At 40.0% G+C, this 8,431-nt stretch overlaps 1 long non-coding RNA gene and 1 pseudogene across 1 annotated transcript in view; both read right to left on the bottom strand.

Moving 5' to 3' along the window:
• LOC102246372 overlaps positions 1 to 8,431 on the bottom strand; it is a 95,342-nt gene that overhangs the window by 58,447 nt on the left and 28,464 nt on the right. The window lies entirely within an intron of this gene.
• Positions 1,670 to 2,311, bottom strand: LOC102245459 (annotated as a pseudogene).

Raw genomic sequence — 8,431 nt, forward strand, 5'->3', positions numbered from 1 at the left:
CCCCCCCCTTCCCCCCCCGAGTGCACAAATTTTTGTGCACCGGGCCTCTAGTGTAATTATAATAGACCTGAAATTCTAAAGACATATTCACCCTACTTGGATAAAGTTTCCTTGTCAGGGTCAGAAGAGCATAAAGAATCATCTGGAACTGTGTTAATGCAGTATCCATTAGCCACATGTGGCTATATAAATTTAAATGAATTAAAATTAAATAAAAATTAAAAATTTAGTTTGTGAATTTCAAGTGCCATTTTTGAGTGCTCAATAACCACATGAGCTGGCGACAACCCATTAGACTGCAGTTATAGATCATTTCCATTATTACGGAAATTCTGTTGGACAACAGTGATCTGAAAGAATAATTTCTTTGTAAATATATCAATTACTAATTCAATTTATAATTCATTTAAATTGAGACATCTTCCCTAAATTCTTACTACAAAAACACAAGATAAGCAAACAATCTCCTCTCTGCCCCTTGAAATGGCTCTTTGATATTACATTTCTTTTAGCGCTTGTCATAATGAGGTAGGCTTTCGGATAGTTGTTACAACTATGTTCAAATGTAGCTCCAAGTGAGGGAGAAGGAGAGAAGAGGTCCTAATTAGTGAAATTTGGAGACATATTAGAGACATAGTAGAGACATAATCTATATTGTTCCAGCATTTGAAAGACTCTTGGACAAATGCTCCTCAGATCTGGCATAAATTTAGGGATATGAAGAGGTCCTTTTGTCTTGCCTCTAAATATACATTTCTCCACCTACTTACTGACATATAAAATTCCTTCAACAGGAAGAAAAACTTTTGTTAAACAATTACATTTACAAATTTTTTACACATTTTCTTGGGAGAAACACACTAAGCTGTAAATGATTTACCTCTACTACTTTCCAATAGCTTTTCATAAGAAATGGAAGAGAAATTTTAAACTCACTCAATTCCTAGATCAAGGTGAAACTGGTTGAGGAAAGAAGGATTAGGAGGGAGATTAGAATAGATAGATTTTTAGAATAGAAAGGATAGATTTTTACTGTCCAATTTTGTGACAGGTTGGCCCTTGGTATTTAGGGAATATATAATTGAATTGACAGGATATTCAGCTCTGATTTCCATTTGCTTTGAAAGTGGGATTCTCCAAGACTCTCAACAAATTTGCTCTCAGCATGAGAATGACTAATACTGGTTTAGGGTGGTATTGTGTTTTGTTTTGTTTTTTAATTTTTATCATAAAGTTTAATTATTGTTCAGAAAAAAATCAGTGAATAACTTTCTCTGAAAAAATATACAGGGTGAGGCAAAAGTAGGTTTATAGTTGTTCATATGAAAAATAATACAATAATTAATAAATAATACAAGAATAAACTCTGTGTTTAATGTACTCACAACTGGAAACCTACTTTTGCCCCATCCTGTTTTAACTCTGTATAGATTGCAGTTACATTGGGAGTGGCTGATAAGTTAAATTACCCTATTTCCAATTTTGAAAATGACAAAAAGTCAACTTCCAGTCTGATTATAAAGATGCATGTACCCCAAATGGCTGAGGATAAATACTATGAGAAAGATAAAAGCTGTAAAGCTCAGGGCATGGTATAGGCTCTAAGAGAAAGTCTCAGAAGTACCCAAAGGAGTGACAAGGAATGGCTGGCTACAATATGGAGTTCTTTTCAGTCATCTTTGTCTTTTGCTCCATGTTTAAAAATGCGCATGAACTCAATGTAATTGAAATTTCTCCTTTTGTCCATAGGTGCTTCTCTGTACAGCTCATCCACTTCCTCGACTGTAAACCGATTTCCCTTTGTTGTCAGCTGCTCTCTCAGGTAATCTTCCTGAGTAGTGCCAGTTGCTTCCTCATCAAAGCAAGCAAAAGCACTTCCGATGACATCTTCTGGATCTGTGCCATTTAAGTTTTCAACAAACATCAAGACAAACATGGTGAAATCATGAAACCAGGAGCCTCATGCATTATGACATCTAGATACTCATCAGTTGGATTCTTCTCCAGGGAGGTAAGCATGCCATGTAAATCTTCCTTGTTAATGAAACATCTCTGTTCTGATCAATCATGTTGAAGGCCTCTTTGAACTCCTGAATCTGTGTCTGGTCAAACATGGCAAACGTACTGGATGTTGCACGTGGCGGGGGTGGGGGATGCGTGGCTTCATGGTGGTCTTGATCTTTGCCCTTTTGCTCAACATGGTGACAGTTAGATCCCTGAACAGCTGCGAGAATCCAAGAACTTCAGTGACCCTTCTCATTGCCCTTGCTGCAGCTATTGCCACCCTTCTACACCCAGTGTGGTGGTATCTTAAAGATGCACTTGACTTTGGGTGATACTGTATTTCTGCATTTCAGCACCTGAGGAACTTTGGGAGGATATTTGGGACATTCAAGGAAGACCCTCATTTGGGCCACTCCATTTCCCATAAGGGCAGCCAAAAGGGCAGACATTGTCTTAAATGACTGTTGTTCTTTCAGCTGAAACCAGCTCAGTCCCATTTTTATTTTGGGGCATGTTTCTTGGCAACTAAACCAAGAATTTGCAAATGACCTTCTTTTTATTTTTTTAAAATATATTTTATTAATTTTTTACAGAGAGGAAGGGAGAGAGATAGAGAGTTAGAAACATCGATGAGAGAGAAACATCAATCAGCCGCCTCCTGCACATCTCCTACTGGGGATGTGCCCGCAACCCAGGCACATTCCCTCGACCAGAATCGAACCTGGGACCTTTCAGTCCGCAGGCCGACGCTCTATCCACTGAGCCAAACCGGTTTTGGCAATGACCTTCTTTTTAATCTCAGGAGGAACTTCAGGAATATTATGAAAGTTTGCCTACATTTTATTTCTAAGTTGCAAAACCCACTAGATTAGACTAGAAGTCTCCTGCCTGTCATCTCTGGTCTCTAGCACAGGGCAAAATACCTTATAATGTTTGTGGAATTGCTAAACTGCCCTCCCCTATTTTACAGATGAAAAAAAAGGAAAATAATTTTCCTAAGGTCAAGGAGTGCGGGACCAGTAAAACAGCACTAGGACGGAATGTTTTATGTGTTCTTCCCCCTCCGCTCTGCTGATTTGTCACAACTGCTTTCTTTCTTTGAATATTTGGTTCTGGAGGCTGGTACAGCTTCCCACAGCTCAGATGGGTACACTTATTGTTTCTCTTTTATTTTTGCATTTTTTATTAATTTCTTGCCTAGCAGTGCTGAAAGCATCAAACATCAAATGACAGTTTTCTTTGTATACTAAGCAAAGACAGTCTAGAGTTAAAGAACAAAAAATACTAGGAAGAAAAACAAAATATTATCAGCACACATCTCCCCAGGTGGTGAAATTCTAAACTATTTTTATTTTCTTCCTTACCTTTTTTGTGCATTGTAATTTTCTATAATGTACATTAATTTAAACCATTTTTTCTCATGAATTACTTTATAATAAAAACATTACATATATGAAATCTCCTTCTTCTCCTATTTCCACTGTTTGAATTTAAATGAAGTAGAGCAGTGGCTTCCATTAAGCAGGGTGAAGGGCACATTAATTATCCTACAGATATTTGGGACAGTCAAGGAAGACCCTCATTGGTGCCACTCCATTTCCCACATTTTCAGCTGAAAGGGCAGACTGTTGTCTTAAATGATTGTTGTTCTTTCAGCTGAAACCAGCCCAGTCCCCTTTTTATTTGGGGGCATGTGTCTTAGCTCTTTGCAAATGTGTAGCCTTGCTTCTATGCTCACCAATCTATTGTGTTTCATATATATATGAAAAAATATATTTTAAGGAAAAAACCCCACCTACACAATTCAAGACAATAAGAAAGCATAAAGCATCCCATGGGTTAGACTTTTTACTTCTTTTGGCACATAAAAGGTTATTAAATCAACTCCCTTAATATTGCACCTAAACCTTCTTCCATAACACATACAGAGGAGGAGTACAATCCTAGGCTTTTGTACATGAGAAATAAAAATAAATTAAAAATAAGCCTAAAAAACTTAAAGATGTATGAGTGAGTGTGTGTATGAGAGAGAGAGAGAGAGAGAGAGAGAGAGAGAGAGAGAGAGAGAAGAAGAAGAGTAACTCAGGGAGCAGGACCAGTGTTTAACCCTTTAACCCCCAGGAAAGAACTAGGGGTAGAGGGAGCAGGGGCAAGGGACCTAGGAGAACTGGATTGCTCTGCCTTCTAGTTCCCCTCCAGGCTCACGATCCCCTGCCTGGGGCAAAATGGTGGCGACAGGGGCAATAGGGAGGCAGCATGACGGAGGCACACTGAGGGAGGAGGAGGAGGAGGAGGGGAAAAGAGAAGAAAGAGAAATGGGTCTTGGGTATTGTTCCTTATGAGTCAGCCTGGGTATGTTTTAAGATGTTTTTCTGCATCCACCACCACCAAGAAAAAAATCTATGATATCCCACAAAAGTTAAACTTTGACTTTCTTCCATAGAGAGGAAATACGGAAAATCTGAATATTTCAATAACTACTTGATGCATTTGTTCTTTTCCCCTTATCCCCTCTTCTGAACCCCAACTACCTTCACCATACCAGTTCTCCAAATGCTAATCAAAATAAAAAAATCCAAAAATGACATCTGCTTTGCTACTTTTCAGCTATGCTCAGAAATTAGCAATTAATGCCTAAGAAGCTGTGTCAATTTGCTCATTGACATTTTTCTGTTTAACAGATAGGTAATATATATATAATAAAAATATACATTTTCCCCAGGGTACTTCATTTACAGTATTAAAAAAAAATGAAGCTATAAACATTTTACCCCTAAGTTGGATCTCATGCAAAATAGTGGCTAACCACTGAGCAAGGTTATTTCCTTGCTCATTTTTTAAATTTTATTTTATTTTTTTGGCCATTAAAATTGCCTTCTTTGCATCTCCTTCTTGAGGGGCCATGTGTGAAGGCCAGATCTATCCAAGACATGATTATCCAGTTCAGTTAATGATTTCAATGACTTCTTATGGAAAAATCCCTCTGAAGACTGCCTCTTAGTAACTCTAATAAAGGTAGTTTCAGGAGGTGAAAGGAAGGCAGTGAAGGTGGCCTTTCTCTTCTCATCCTCCCTACTTCTCTCACTTCCCTTTGTCCCTTTCTCTCCATCTGCTCTGTCTCCCTTCTTCCTCCTCATCTTTTCTCTCTCTCCCTTCTCCTTTTCTTTTTACCACCGTTTCTCCTATCTCTGTCTCTGCCTGTTACTGAACTTAGTAATGTACCAGATGGATGGACCTATTAATGTTCACTAAGATACTTGTATATTAGTCTTTGGGGATTATGTCACAAGACTGTGTGAAAATAAACTATTTCTCATAGTTACTACTGTTATTGATAATAAAAATTATTATTACTACTAACAATTATAATTACTAAAATTATTATAATACCTTATTTTTGTATCATAATATAGACATCTTACAAAAAGAATGTTCTCATCTTCTACATGGCTTGATACTCAATGCTGCCATGTGAAAAAGGGGAGCAGCTAGTATTCCTATTTTTCAGATGAAGAAGTAAGGCTCCAAGAAGTTGACCTGCCTATAATAATAGCACAGGTAGATCGTAATGGGGTTGGCTCTGGAATGTAAGAGTTCTGGTAGCTGTGCTCTCTTACATGGAGTTGAAATTAGGTCACCTTATCAAATTTTAAGTTATAGCAAGTGGTATTCAATAAAAAGGTTTGTGTTCATGGATAAATGCAAAGGCAGGTAAAGGAAGTGGTGCCTAACTAGCAATTCTTTATACCTTTGACAAATGAGGTTGAGGCAGCTGTGCCTGGCCTAAGTTCCAGGGACCAATCCTAAAGTACTCTTTGGTTGCCTCTGCATATTTGAATGTTAAGATATAAGCCCAGGATTTAACCAGACATGAAGGGTTTGGGACTTAGTACAAAACAGTCATTTTCTTTTAAAAACTTGATACTTTTGGATTTCTTTACATTAAAATAGACTTCTAGGCAAAGAGGAATATGTGGGGCAAGGCCAGTGAGACTAGGAGAGTACTGTAGGTGAAGTACAATAAATACAGAAGAGAGGTGATAAAAAATAGAGCATTGGTGCCTCAGGGCCTTGCCCAATCCTTATGACCTTTCCATGAGCTCTTGCAAGGCTGGATCCAGGCAAGTTTGTACAAGAAGTGAACCTTGTTTTTTGCAGTTCTGGTGCCACCTCTCTCTGTACAACCTTAAACCTTTCCCACTAGTAACTGCCTACTGACTCGATGCCCTAAAAGTATCCCAGGCCCTTTCTCCTTTTCCATCTTGGTTTTATCGCCAGAGCACTCTGCTCTGGTGCCTAGTAGAATCATTGTATTGCTCTGACGGTACATCAGGTGGCCATATTATCTTTCTGCCGTTATTTGTGAGAAAACTGTGAGATAGCTCTCTGATCTTTTTTCATTCTCTCTGTGTGCTAGCAACTTGGTGTGTGAAATCTTGAACTGTCACTTTTAAATTGACTAGGAGAGAGGAGATAGGCTATGGTAGTGAGGAAAAGGTGATTCCTTTTCTGGTATAGCTTGGTGATGGTTGGAATAGAAGTATCAGGACAAGAGACAACTCAAAGAGAACATTCAGATTTCTATCTGAGATTGGGAGAACAGTGGCAGCACCAGTGGATTTGGAGAAATAAGTTATTGTAAGTGCAGCCAATCTAAGCTCTTGGAAGTCATAACTCTGGGAATATATTGAGAAGAATGTAGACTCATGTAGTCTATATTATGCCAGTTATAGACTATACAGAAACTTTGTAAATTTAAAGAATATATCCAACAAGTGAGCAGACATCATTGACTTGATAGGGCCTATGTATACTAATGACTAATAATAACTTGCATAAATCTCAGGCCAGACTTGCAAAAAATGTTATGCATGACAAACCATGAAAACAGCAATGAGAAGTTCATGATTTAGCATAAGTTGTAAATTATTTTGTGACCCACTAGACCTGCTATTTGTAGCAAGTCTTCTTTTTCCACAGCTAAGGGAGAGATAATAGAACAAAACATGTCTTTGACTGTAAATGTTTTCAAAATATTTGGTATTGCCAGGATAACTGGCATTGCAATACTTAATAGAACTACTTGAATAAATTACTTTTAGCAAACAAAATAAATACATTAAAAAAACAAACCAGACACAGCTTAGAAGTAATACAAGTGAGATCTGGCTTTGCTAGAAGCCCAGGCATTAAGAATCCGGAATAGGAGAGGAACCAAGATGGTGGCATAGGTAAAACCCTGAACTTGCTGCCTTGCACAACCACATCAAAACTACAACTAAAAGACAAAATGACTATCATCCAGAACCACGGGAAGGCTGGCTGAGTGGAAGTTCGACAACTAGAAGGAAAGAGAAAAGTGCATCTAAACTGGTAGGAGGTGCAGAGGTGCGGAAGAGCAGAGGTATGGAGGCGGGCAAAATGGGCCGGCAACTGGGTACACTGTGGTCTTTTTCAATCGGGAGGGAGATACAAACTCCCGACTGTTCTGAACTCCAGTTCCAGGCGAGACTCTGGGGACCCAGACTCATACGGGGAGAAACTGGACTGTCTGGCATCGGGACAGGAATGCGAGGGCAGCTTTCTCTCAGAGGTGGTTGCAGCATGCATTGTTCCTGCACGGGCTGCGGGACAGAGACCCAGGGGCCTATCTGGGGCAGGGAAGACGGGCAACCATTGCTGTTTGCACCGCCCCGTGATTCCCTGAGACCCCACCCCACCCAATTTACAATCCCACCCAAGCTGTGCACAGAGGCATTTGCATAAAAATGGCCTGGCCTTTTGCAACCTAACCTAACAAACTGCAGCTGGGTCAAAGAACCCCAGAGCTTCCAAAAGAAGGCCTAAGGCTCCTCAGCAGCCTGCATTGCTTCACAGAGGTGCCTCATCTGGGCACCTCCAAACCCTAAACCAAGAGGAGCAATCGGAAGATCTCTCTGTAGCTCCTGCTGGATGGCCTCAGGCAGTGGCTGACTTTGCACCTCCTTAGAGATCCAAGAGCCAGTATACCCAGGGGTCAGAGTGGGACCACATCAGATTACAGCTCTTCAGATCCATAAGAGACACACTCAGGGGGCAGACTCTGTGAGCACCAAAGCCCCACTGAAGCAAGTCCTGCCCCATAAGGGTGTTTCCAGCAGAGCAGTTCTCCCATTGTAGACACAACTGGTCCTCACTGCCAATTGGCCTGGAGGTCAATTCCTCCCAGTGATACCAACAGCAATCAAGGCTTAAGTATAACAAGACTGTGCACAAAGCCCACAAAGGGGTGCACCAAGAGCGTCCACCTCAGGTGACTGGGGAGGCTGAGCCACTGGGCCCTATAGGACACCTACCACACAAAGCCACTCTATCAACACAGGGAAGCAGCCAAAATGCGGAGACAAAGAAACATGTCACAAATGAAAGAAATGGAGGAAAGCAAACT

The sequence above is a fragment of the Myotis brandtii genome, unplaced genomic scaffold (genome assembly GCF_000412655.1).
Source record: "Myotis brandtii unplaced genomic scaffold, ASM41265v1 scaffold112, whole genome shotgun sequence".
Taxonomy (NCBI): Eukaryota; Metazoa; Chordata; class Mammalia; order Chiroptera; family Vespertilionidae; genus Myotis; species Myotis brandtii.